General features: G+C 34.1%; 1 pseudogene; it reads left to right on the forward strand.

Moving 5' to 3' along the window:
• Positions 1-10,765: 10,765 nt before the first annotated feature.
• Positions 10,766-11,958, forward strand: LOC126264621 (uncharacterized; annotated as a pseudogene).
• Positions 11,959-12,677: the final 719 nt, after the last annotated feature.

Below are 12,677 nucleotides of genomic sequence, written 5' to 3' on the forward strand. Positions count from 1 at the left end.
CATAACTTTACAAATAAAACTACTTTGTTTAAATTATGTCGATATTTTAATATTAGTTTGGTGTTATAAAATGGTTTCGACACATTGCCGATTTTTTCAACATCCAATTATTCAGTGGAAAAATATACAGATATACACAATATAATTATTTATGAATCACATTTTCCGTCATAAATTACAGATTAAAATATAAGTAAAAACTACTACGGCACAATTCTAATATTATAATTACTATAAACATGCTTAATTCTCAGATGTTATTTGAGTTGAAACGTATGCCCATACTATGGAAAACTTTCCATAAATTGAAAGTACCTTCTTTAAACACAGACAGATATGTGGAACTCCAATGGGAACATTCCTGTCCTCAGCCTTTTTGATAGAACTTTTGAAGGCGGTTTCTTGGTATTGCTGTTTTCTCCTTTATTGTGACTTTTTCTTGACCTTTATTCGGATTTCTTGCATATTTTTTCATATTTCATAGCCTCAGAGAAAATAGCATGCCCTCAACCTCCGGAGATCTATCTTTCAACACTCTAATCCGGAGATTGCATGCTTGCATGATATCCAACCCTGTGAATCCGACAGATACAAGAGACCTTGTCTCTTGGCTGTCTAGATCTCTGCGTCTCTTTTGAACATCTTTTCTTTACTATGTAGCGATTGTTACGTACCTCTTTAGTTTTCCCTTCTATTTTCCTAAACCTTTATGGTTAGCTACTCTTAGGTCATGATCTTCGAATCATTGCCCGGAGAGGGGTTTTTAGTCGGTAAAGTCCGGCACTACGTCTTGTAGATTTCCCCTTTTTGCTCCAATAAAAAAATAATCATAATTTATTCTGAAAACAAATCAATGTGTTATTTTATGGAGCCTTATTCTGTGTTTAGTTGGGAATTACTGTAAGTATAAATAATGAATTTAGCCAAAACTATTCCCTAAAAATAACAGTTTGGTAAGATCGGTTTAATTTCTAGCACCACTGTACATAAGTATTTCTGCTAATTACAATTCTCAATGAGGAAGAACCTCATTAATAAAGAGAGAATATTTAACTATTAATTTTGAATTGAAGCGTAGGAGCAACTTCAGAAAGATGTGTTTCTTATGAAATAAAAGTCTGAACTGATTAGTGTTTTGTTGTAAACAAATAAAGAAAACTTTTTGGGCTACTTGATTTTATGAAAAATATTGTAATATGTTTATATACAACGAAATTCAAATGTCTACAAGTGAATAATGCATAGAAATTTGAACAAAATGGTCCTGTGGCATAGACAACTAGAGTACCTACATTATAAAGGCGTACAGGATTTGTACAGAAAGCGACTGGTACACGGTAATAAATTGGATAATGATAAATTACCCATGTGGTGTGACAATGTCAACGAGGTAAGCAAGCAAGGAAACCCTTTACTGATAGAGAAGGAAGAAGTAAGCAGTTACTGAATATTGTTCATTCAGATATCTGCGGACCAATGCGAGTCAGAATCAGCGGTGAATCAAGATATCTTCTTACATTAATAGACGAATATAATAGGTGGTGCCAGGTTTTTTCCTTAAGTCAAAGAGAGAAGTTTTTGAAAAATTTAAGGAGTACAAAAGAACTGTCGAAAATCAAACTGGTAATGAAATTAAGAGAGAATTAGCTGAGAAATTGAAGATCAAAGATTGCTAGGTTTTTCTTTAGAATAGAAATTAACCAAAGTAAGAAAGGAGTAACACTTAAACAAAAAAAATATATTTCAGAGAAATTCAGAATGGTAGATTGCAATCCAATTAAAACACTGTATGACTGCCACTCAAAATTTAACAGAGATTTAAAACCATTCAAAGACCCCACACGATACAGAGAATTAATTGGTACTCTAATGTACTCTAAGGTAACCGATCAAAACTGAGGCTTTACAATAACTAGCTGTATCGTTGGATGTGGTACCGCTTTCCTTTCTGCCAATAGAACCTGGATTTGGGCCTCCTTTTCCTTTTCTTATTTCTCGGCTCTTGTCTTTTAATACGAACTTTAATAGGGTCACTAAATAAAAACGAAAATATCACTACCAATACTTTTCCGTAGTTGCTACCGAAACTTGGTTAAATGACGATCGTTACCTCTGCCATTGATAACAACAGAAAAGTTTCTTATTGTTAGCGACTTTTGTCAATTGTTCAAAGTGTGGGTAGCAACCAGGGAATATTGTTGAAAATTAAAATTTTTTTTTGAGTTATTCGTCCTTCTTTTGTCTGAATTTAGTTATAATAGTTACCATAATCGAAAGAGAAGAGTTGTTAATTTGGCTTGTAACCTCGGTTACTAAACCAATAAACTATGTGTAGGGTCCGGAAAAAAGAAAAGCTAAGTGAAAAACTCAATAAACCCCAAAAGTCTGCTGACGTTTCCAGAGGTACCCGATTTCCTTAGGAATAAAATTTTGGAACTAGAAGGTGAGATACAGAGAGTGAAAGAGTGCCTACATAGCTTTGTCATCTAAACTAGGGATACCATCGGTAAACTCTGATGGTACCCCTACTCCTAACGCTAATCCCAAATCTTTGTCCCAACTAGCCACCCCTACTCCTGCAAAGTCTCCCAGCTCCAAAACTCAGAAAACTTCTTGGAACTCGGTCACCCCCAAGGAGGTGATGTCGAAATTGTGTAACTACGACGCACCCCACTATTTATGGTTCAGTGTTGAAATTTATGTATATTGAATTGTATTAAAGTATTTTAGACCAAGTGCCCTAAGAATTAGAAGAGCCTTCTCATAGAAAATAAACACCTTGTTATTAAAGTAATTATTTAACGTTTCTAATTGAATGGAATTATTTGGTAGCGCTAATGGCTAGACGTCTCAGTCTCAGTTTCGGCTCTTATTTTTTGACAACTCACTGACAATCTTGACAACTGATTTTTGTGTAATTTTGTTTTGATTGGTGTCCGATCCTATAATGCTCTTTGGCGAATTACAGAAAGAGGATATTTCAGTCTGCCAAAATGTGCGGAAAATGGGATCACATAAATATTAATCAACGAGCTGACCCAGCTTACAAAATCCGATAATATGCATTCCTCAGTTAATTTAATGCTGTCTTGTTAACCAAAAGTAGTTTACCTGAAGCATTCTTCTCAATTAACAGCGCAATGTAGCTTAGGCTATTATAAAGAATGAAAAATTATAACACATCTTAAAACAAATAATGTTTCATTTTCTCTTGGGAATCCAATTGTAACTGTTGTGATGACCTGTAGGAGTGTACTGAAACTACACATTAACTGTTAAAATTGTAATTTGAATTGTGCGCCTGTAGACAGTTAAGTTGTAATTTTAACACTAAATTCTTAAATATAAGTTTTTCTTCTGAAATAATAAATTCTTTTAAGAAAAATTAACAGGTTATGGAGCCAGAAAAGCCCAGGGAAGCCCAGAATGGCTTACTTACTGAGAAAAGTAATGAAGTTAACCTAAAACGTCAACACGACAATTGAAATGTGTTTTCTCGTAACATCTGGAATAAGGGTTCTTAAATTGTGCAAACAATCAATTGGCATTAATTGAAAAGTTAACCGGCCGAGATAATTACGTAACATGGCGATTTGCTCTAAAAACATACCTACAGCAAGAGGAGTTGTGGAACTGCGTAGACCCCACCACATGTGTCATTGTGGACACAAAACGGGACACAAAGGCAAAAACTAAGATAAATTTACTAGTTGACTAAATAAATTGCGTACACATGCAAGAAGTATGGGATACGTTTTCATAAGTATTTGATGACTCTTTGTTGACACGCTGTGATGGGCTGCTGCGTGATCTCTATAATACTTCACTTACTGTATGTCAAAACGTAGAGAAATATGTGAGCAAAATTATGTGTACTGCTCACAAGCTCAGAAACATTGGTTTCGCAGTTGACGATGAATGGCTAGTTACATTGCTACTCTCCGGTCAACCAGAGTCCTATCAACCAATGATTATTGCTATTGAAAGCTCCGGCATGAAGATAACTTCAATTTCTGTGAAATCAAAACTATCTCAAGATGTTAAACAATCTGAAAGTGACTCAACAGTATTCTCAGTCAACAAGAACAACCACAAGAAACAAAGTAAGTAAGGGAGCTACACTTGTAATAAGTAAGGTCATAAAAGTCCTCAAATGCAAATCCAGGACCAAGAATGTTCAACAAAAAGCAAGTAGTTCATCATATGCTGTTGTGTTTGAGGCAACATCCAGCCAAAATGACCCATGGCAAGTGGCTTCCGGTGCATCGTCACACATGACAAGACGTAAGAACATGCTTGAAAATATGACGGCTCCTGTCATACATAAAATCAGAGTCGCAGACAACAAAGTATAATCTGTGCAATGTTCAGTACAAGTGAGGTTGGACCATTATGACGATGAAGGTCAAAACAAAAAGGTGCTTTTTACAAAAGTATTAAGTGTTCCTAAACTGGCAACAAATCTATTGTCTCTAAGTCAGATTATTTGCGATGGTAGCCAAATAAAATTTGACGGAACAAGCTGTGTTATTATGAACAGCAGAAGTGAGGTAGTCTTCCCACTGTGGCTTTATGTGAGGGTCGACTGGAACAGTATTAGGATTAGCATTAGTCATTTCAAATCTGTTTAAAATTTGTTCCGTATAAATACTAAAACTACTACTAAAACTCTTTTCGGTGTAGAGTCGAATTTTGCATTCCAGCAGCGAGGGAATTGTTTTAACCCATATAGTGACTTGTTCAATTTACATACCATGTTTTCGTCATGATCCAACCCTTCTTGTTAAGTCATAAATAGGTGTCTTCAAGTTCTTCATATAAAAATGCTGTCTTTACGTCTAGTTACTTGATTTTGTGAATATTTTGTACAGCCACAGATAGTAACAATCATATTGAATCTCACCTGACTGTTTGTGCAAAAGTTTCCTGGTAATCAACACGTGACATTTGACCATATCATTTCACACGCAGATGTGATTTGTAACGTGGTCATTAAATAAATGAATCACTGTCATTAAAGTTATTATAACAAATCGAAAAATCATCTCGATATTTCTTTTCTCTGTCAATTTGTTGACACTTTCGATTAAAACAAATAGAAATATATTAAAAATATAACTGAACCACAATTTGATGTAATATTAATACTATGAAAGAAACAAATCAAATTTACTTGAAAGAAGACAACTTTTTTCTAAATTACATATTTCGAATAAGGTTTAATTGGACATTGGATGTTTCGTTTATATTTTAACGTCTGGCATATGTCACAAAGAAACGTAATCTTAACAACATAAATGTTATTTTCTTTTATTTGATAAACAAAATTCCTTCATTGCTATTGAAACTTGAAAGTTCGCAAAATGTCACTCAATCCCCCACCCACTCCCAAATGTTCGTTTAGTTTTGTAATTACTAATTAATTAAAATTTTATTTATGTGTATATACATCCAGTTATCCTGTTTTCAATTTCATCCCTCACGTCGTCGGTATCACATATTCAAACTAAATTATAATAGTTGGAACTTCTCTTAGCAGCAATCTATTCTAATGGAAATATAAAGTTAACAAAGTTAACAAAAACAATTTCTTTTCACATGTTAATTATCTGTCAGAATCACAGACAGTTTTTGTATGTCGACGATAGATCTGCAACTAATTTGATTTCCGTGACTTTCAGGACAAGTAATCGACATCTCCACAATAATGGCATCAAGTTGCCATTATTGTAATTGTTTAAATATTCCTAACGAGTTCCTATGGAGTCCGCACGTTTTGACAACTCTGGGAATTTTGACAGCTAATGTGAGAGTATTTCGTTCTTCTTAATTGCTGTACTTATAATCGCGATACCGATTATGGAAAGAGGTTATTTTATACGACAAAACATCGCACAACCTGGGATCCTACAGCAGTATTTGTGTAAAAAGCTACTTTAATGTGTGGGCAAAAGCACCAAGATATGCTCCAGCTTTTCTTTCACATTTACCCAAATTCATTGTAGCTTGAGCCGAACCAACTTTTCTAGAAAAACTACCGCCCAATCTATTACTCATTTTTAAATTTCAAACACATTACATCAATATCTTTTATCTAAAGTATAACTTGCGAATATGGTGTTGATTAATTTTTTTATAAAAACTAATCACTTTACATTACAATCGTTATGATTATTTACAGTGGAAAAATTACTCAAATCCAGCCCATTTAGTTTAGCAAACAATAAATCATAGCAGATTCTATCAAATGCCTTTTAAATGTCTGTATAAACAGCATCAACCTGTAAATGATTTTCAAGAGCACCAACTGTCGAGAGGTTATAAATAAGAAGGTTGGTCGCAGAAGATTTACATTTGCAAAATTCATGTTGACTCTCATTTATAATATTTTGGAACTATGGCATAATTATTTTGGAAATGATTTTTTTGGACAATTTTGGAAAACAACAAGTAAACTACCTCCATCCTTTAAGGTAGGTATAACAAACGATTTTTTACGTACGTTAGGAAATAAAGTAGATTTTAAAAACATTTTAAATTTCATTGTTAGAGGCTTTGTTAATGAGAATCCACAATTCATTCAATACTGTAGAAGGAATATCATAAGGACCTCTATTACTAGATAAATCAAGACTTCTGAGTTCATTGAAAACATCAATCTGGACAAAATTATAATTAACTTTTTGAATATAAACAAAAATATTAGATTTGTATCTGCATTGAAGGCTAAAAAGTGAAACAAACAGCTAACGAAGTGTAAATACTTATATCTTTTGTTGTTTTTGTCTTTCCAATGATGAAATTGTAAGAAGTTATCAAATAATTGTTCAAGATCAGTTTTGAAATCAAATGATATTTTGTACATATTCAGGTTTCAACAGCAATGAAGGCGATATGTTTATTAATCAAAAGTAAAACAAACTTTTGTTGTCTGAAGAATATGCATCGACAAAAGTGTGTGAATTGTTAATTAGACATTGCTATTCCTAACAAATGTCATAAAACTTAAACATCTTTTTTAGCTGCTTTTTTTCAATTCTGTTAAACTTATAAATTCACATCACATAATTAGGACCTTCCCACTTTCCGCATATTTTGGCAAATTGAAATAACCTCTCTCAGTAATTCGCCAAAGAGCATTATAGGATTGAACACCAAACAAAACGAAATTACACAAAGATCAGTTACCAAGATTGTCAATGTGCTGTCAAAAAATATTAACCGAAATTGAGAACTGAGACGGCTAATCATTAGCGCTGGTTTTTCCCAAACCAATTTAAAAGTTTCTTCTCTATGAGAAGTCTCTTCTAATTCTTAGTGTACTTGGTTTAAAATACTTTAATACAATTCGATATACATAAATTTGAACAATGAATCATAACTGGTGGGGTGAATCGTAGTTAGACAATTTCGACATCACCTCCTTGGGGGTGACCGAGTTCCTGAGTTTTGGATCTGGAAGACTTTGCAGGAGTGTGGGTGGCTGGTTGGGATAAAGATTTGGGATTAGCGTTAACAACTCTTCTCTTTCGATTATGGTAACTATTATAACTAAATTCAGACAGAAGAAGGACGAACAACTCAAACAAAAATTGTTACTATCAACAATATTCCCTGGTTGCACTTTGAACAATTGACAAAAGTCGCTAACAATAAGAGACCTTTCTGTCGTTACCAATGGCAGCGGTAACAATCGTCATTTATGCAAATTTGAGTAGCAACTACGGAAAAGTGTTTGTTAAGGAATGAAATTGCACATTGATACTTGGAACCCTCTGTATAGATGCCCTAACGCAAGCGTCATGCTACGCAGGGTTTTTAGTTCTTAGTTTTTAGTCTTTGACGTTTCTAGCACACTTTGTAATAATATAATAAACGATCAGTGTTCTTGTAACATCGACTATTATTCTCATCACACTCACACCTCAGTTTTCAAAAGTGTTTGTAGTGATATTTTTGTGTTTATTTAGTGTCCCTCCTTTGTCTGAATTTAGTTAGTTACCAAATTCAGACAAATGAAAAAATTTGTTTACTTGTCTGGTAATCTTTGTTACCAATCCAAGAGACAACTGAATTAAATTTTTGTTTTCGTACTATAAAGAGTTTAATAACCGAATTAGCGATAATGAAATGGGAAAACAGCAAGTGTGCCTGCAAAAGGTCGAGTGGTTCCGAATCCTATTGGAACCGGACGGCACATCGCCAGTTCCGTTCCACAAGAAGTTCCTACTAAGAGACAAAAACCGTGAAAGAAGGAAAGGAAAAGGCGGTTCAAATCCAGGTTCTTTTGGCAGAAAGAAAGGTCAACCGCCCGGTAAACCCTGAGCACGACTCCGTTCCAAGTTCCGAAAGAGTTAACTATCTAAAGTAAGTAACAACAGCAAAATTCGGCAAAGCGCCTCACCGACATCAGACCCCCAAATGGAGTTAGACATAACGTTAATATAAACAATAAAATAGAATAAAGTGTGTTACAAAACAATAACAATTGACAAATGAAGGCGACCGAGGTAACCTTGGTGATCAAGAAACAGTGAGAGTCAGTTTGAGAGAAACAGCTCAAGAGCTCAGTAGTAGCCGTCTTTTTTGTTGATTCATCCTTTGTATTTCAATTATTTGATTGAATAAATTACTGCAATTTCTTGCATATTCTCTGAGGTTATGGGCCCAGTGCGTGCAGGATAAAGTTATACAATTGAGGTTGAAAGTCAATTGTGGTGAAGGCAACAGACAAAGATGGCGAACGTTACTGTAAATAACATTCTAAAAATTCAACAATTCGATGGCACGAATTTTAGCAATTGGAAATATCGTGTGGGAATTTTGCTTGATGAAATGGAGTTGACAAGATTCATCGAGGAATCGTTGGAGGTCATTCTTACAGCGGAAAAAGATGTGACAAAACATCCTACGATTAAGTTGAATGAAAGAAAATGTGTTTCGATATTAGTACAGTCAGTTCATGATAGCCAACTTGAGTATGTTCGCGAAAAAGCTCGGGCAAAGGACATGTTCGACACATTATGCACGATTTTCGAAAGGAAAAGTGTGGCGTCGCAAGTTTTATTACGAAAACAATTGCTGACAATGAAATATAATGAGTCGGATGATATGATAAGTTACCTTTTGCAATTTGATAAGAGAATTCGAGAGTTAAAGTCAACGGGAGCTAAAATGGAAGAGCTTGATGTGGTTGTACATTTGTTGATTACTATGCCAAGAGGTTATGATAACCTAGTGACACCATCGGAAACGATGGATCAATCAAAGTTAACTGTAGAATTTGTTAAAACTCGGTTAATGGATGAGTACAATAAGCGGACTGGTGTAAATGGTTCAAGTAAATCAATTGAGCCTGGAGCAATGTTTGCTGGGAATAAGACAATTATATGTCATTTGTGTAAAAAACATGGACACAAATAGGCTCAATGTTTTCGCAATAAAAACAAAAAAGAGAGGTCAAATAGAGAAAGCGCAAACAGAGCAAGCGGTTCATCGATGTATGCAATTGCTGAAGATGGTACCAAAGAGAATTTGGCAGAATCGAAGGCATTTAACGCTCAATTGCAGCAGAATAGCGGTAATTACGCGGAAATAAAATTTGTTTTAGATTCTGGAGCGACTCAGCATATGGTGAATCAGAAGATGTTCTTCGATAAATTTGGAACCAATTGACGAAATAAGCATTTCGGTTGCCAAGAAAAATCAAAGCATTGTTGCAAAGCAACGTGGTGACATTCTCGTTAAAACATTTCACCATGGTGACACATCGGTAAAAACAATGGAGGACGTTCTATTCGTGAATGATTTCGAGTTTATGTAATTAAATTAACTTTATAAAATTGGAATATCAAGTGACACATAATTATGAAATTTAAAATCAAAGAAGCATGAACCATTGTATATTATAATGTATTTATATATAATAGTATACAATAATAAAATAAAAGCAATATTAATTCTAGAAAATGCCGAAAACGCGTAGATTTGCTTCTTGGACTAAGAGACGTGGAAAAAAATCAAAAGTTCAAGTAAATGTACAAAGAAAAAGGGAAGTAGAGAAAATAGGATCATATATTGTGGATAAACTTTTAGAACGAGTTGAGAATTATAAAGAATCTACCCAATGTTCCCGATATATTTTAAATGAGTTACTAGATAATATTTTCAATTCACGTCCAAACGAAGAAGCTCTTAGTCCATGTGGTACAACAACCCCGTTACGTTCTGTTAGAACTAAGTCTAATTTAACCCCATGCAAAAGTGAAAGAAAAACGTTTTCAGAAATAAATGAAGAACATGAACGGTACGTTTTTATTCAAATTGGCAAAATTCATCTTTTTTGGAAACCATATCTGACGGCGACGACTTAATTAGTATTATTTTAGAATTGAAAATTTTCCTTTGGATATAGAAGTTGTTCCTGAAATCAATTCATTGACAGGTTATCGAATTGTAGATATCAGATACTTCCTAAATATAACAACTAAAATTCAAGTACAACACAACAAGAGGTGCACTGGTGGACAATTAGTTTATCTAAAAGAAGTGCGATGTGGGTTAAGAAGCACATTTATTTTAAAATGCAACATTTGTGACAAAGAAGTATCAGTTTCAACAGAAAATCCGAAAACAAGGTCCAAAATTAATAGAGCAGCTGAATGGGGAACATTTTCAGTAGGAAGCACCTACGCACATTTAATGGAATTATTGAAAGTAATGGATATTCCATGTTTATCTAAAAATTTGTATTATAAAATTCAAAATGAATTGGATCAGGTGTGTTATAGTACCATTACTGAAATTTTTATTGTTTTTATACATGAAATATTATAGGTATGGAAAGAATCATTATGGCTTGCTTTGGAAGAAGCTGGAAAATTAGAACGTGAAGCTGCAATTAAGGAAGGACATGTAGATTCACATGGCATTCCATATATAACTGATGGATATTTAGATTGAGGATGGTCTAAACGAAGCTATGGACATACGCATAATGCAAATTCTGGAGCTGTAAGTTTATAAAATATTCGGATATATAACAAATAACATTTTATGTTATAATTTGTAGGCTGTTATAATAAGGAAAACAACAGGAAAAGTATTATTCGTAGGTGTAAGGAATAAATATTGTTGTATTTGCGCTAGAGCCGAAAACAATAATGAAGCTGCTAAAACACATATTTGTTTTAAAAATTGGTCCGGTTCATCATCTTCAATGAAACAGGATATAATAGTAGAGGGATTTAATAACAGCATAGAAATGCATGGGTTGAAATACTTAAAATTTATTGCAGATGGTGATTCCTCAGTTTTTAAAAATATTAAAGAAAAGGTACCATATGGACACGAGGTAAACTTGTAATATAAAATAATAGATAAGTTTTACAAATATTTACACAATACTTTTTAGGTTGTTAAAATTGAATGCATGAACCATGTATTAAAAAATTTCAGTAAAAACCTTTACAAAATTAAAAAAGATACTCAAGGGGTCCCTGTTGACGCCAGAAAGATGTTAAAAAGCGATACTATTAATGAACTAAATAAATCAGTTCAATCTGCAATTTACGCAAATACGCAGGATCCAGAAAATCTAAGAGCCGATATTAGAAATACAATATATCACGTTTATGGTAATCACAGTGCTTGCAAACAGTATTTGTGCACCAATACTGGAGACGTTTCTAATGATCGAACAACTCAACTTATATCTTCTGGCCTGCATCACCATCTTTTTGGTGCTATTGAGCAATTATTAATGAAGGCTGATTTTCTTCTTGATAAAGAAACCAACAATAAAGCAGAAATTTTTATGAATATAATGGCTCGTTTCAATATGGGAAAAAGATTGAACTTGATTCAAAGAAATTCATTTCAAATTCGAGCTCATTTAAGCGTCCTCTCTTACAATTATGGTTCAGATTGGCATACAAAACCTTGGAAATCATATTTTAATGAAAGTCCGGGTAAAAATCTAAAAAAATTTATAAGTGCTCAGGGTAATGAAAAAGAGCGGAAGCGCAAAAATCCTTATGATAGGGAATCTGTAAAAAAAAGGATCAAATTTTCAGGAGATTCTAACTATGGTCCTAACATAGCGGAAACATATGTTTCAGATAGTGATATCAACTCAGCAGTACAAAATTTGTGCGAACGTTTGAAGGTGGTGTATGCTTTATGTATATATACATATATACTCCTACTTCTAACCCTAACACCAAGCCTTCCTCCCGACCAGCCACCCCACACCTCCAAAACGCAGAAGTCTTCCACAACGTGGGATACGCCTATGGAGGTGTTCTCGAAATCCTGACGACGCACCCCTGTGCTCACCGAAAGGACACGGAAGCACTGGAAGTATTTGTTTCCATTAAGGTCAAAATACAAAAGTTAATAGTTAGAACATGCCTGCTTACAAGGCGACGTGGAATGATAATGCAAGGTACTCAGTAAAACGCTTATTGACTATCTTACAACATTGGTGGGCTGTATACAACTAACTCTGCTCTTGCAACTTAACTCTGTTTCTATAACTAGGCTCTTCTGTTGTTTTTATTCTCCGTTGTCATCACAACCGTTATACACGATGTCTAGATATTCTAACATAACTTGCCTCGAGTGAATTGGACCAATGATGAGTAAGTATAGTGTTTGCATGAGTACTGAGGTTTACA

The sequence above is a fragment of the Aethina tumida genome, chromosome 1 (genome assembly GCF_024364675.1).
Source record: "Aethina tumida isolate Nest 87 chromosome 1, icAetTumi1.1, whole genome shotgun sequence".
NCBI classification, from domain to species: Eukaryota; Metazoa; Arthropoda; class Insecta; order Coleoptera; family Nitidulidae; genus Aethina; species Aethina tumida.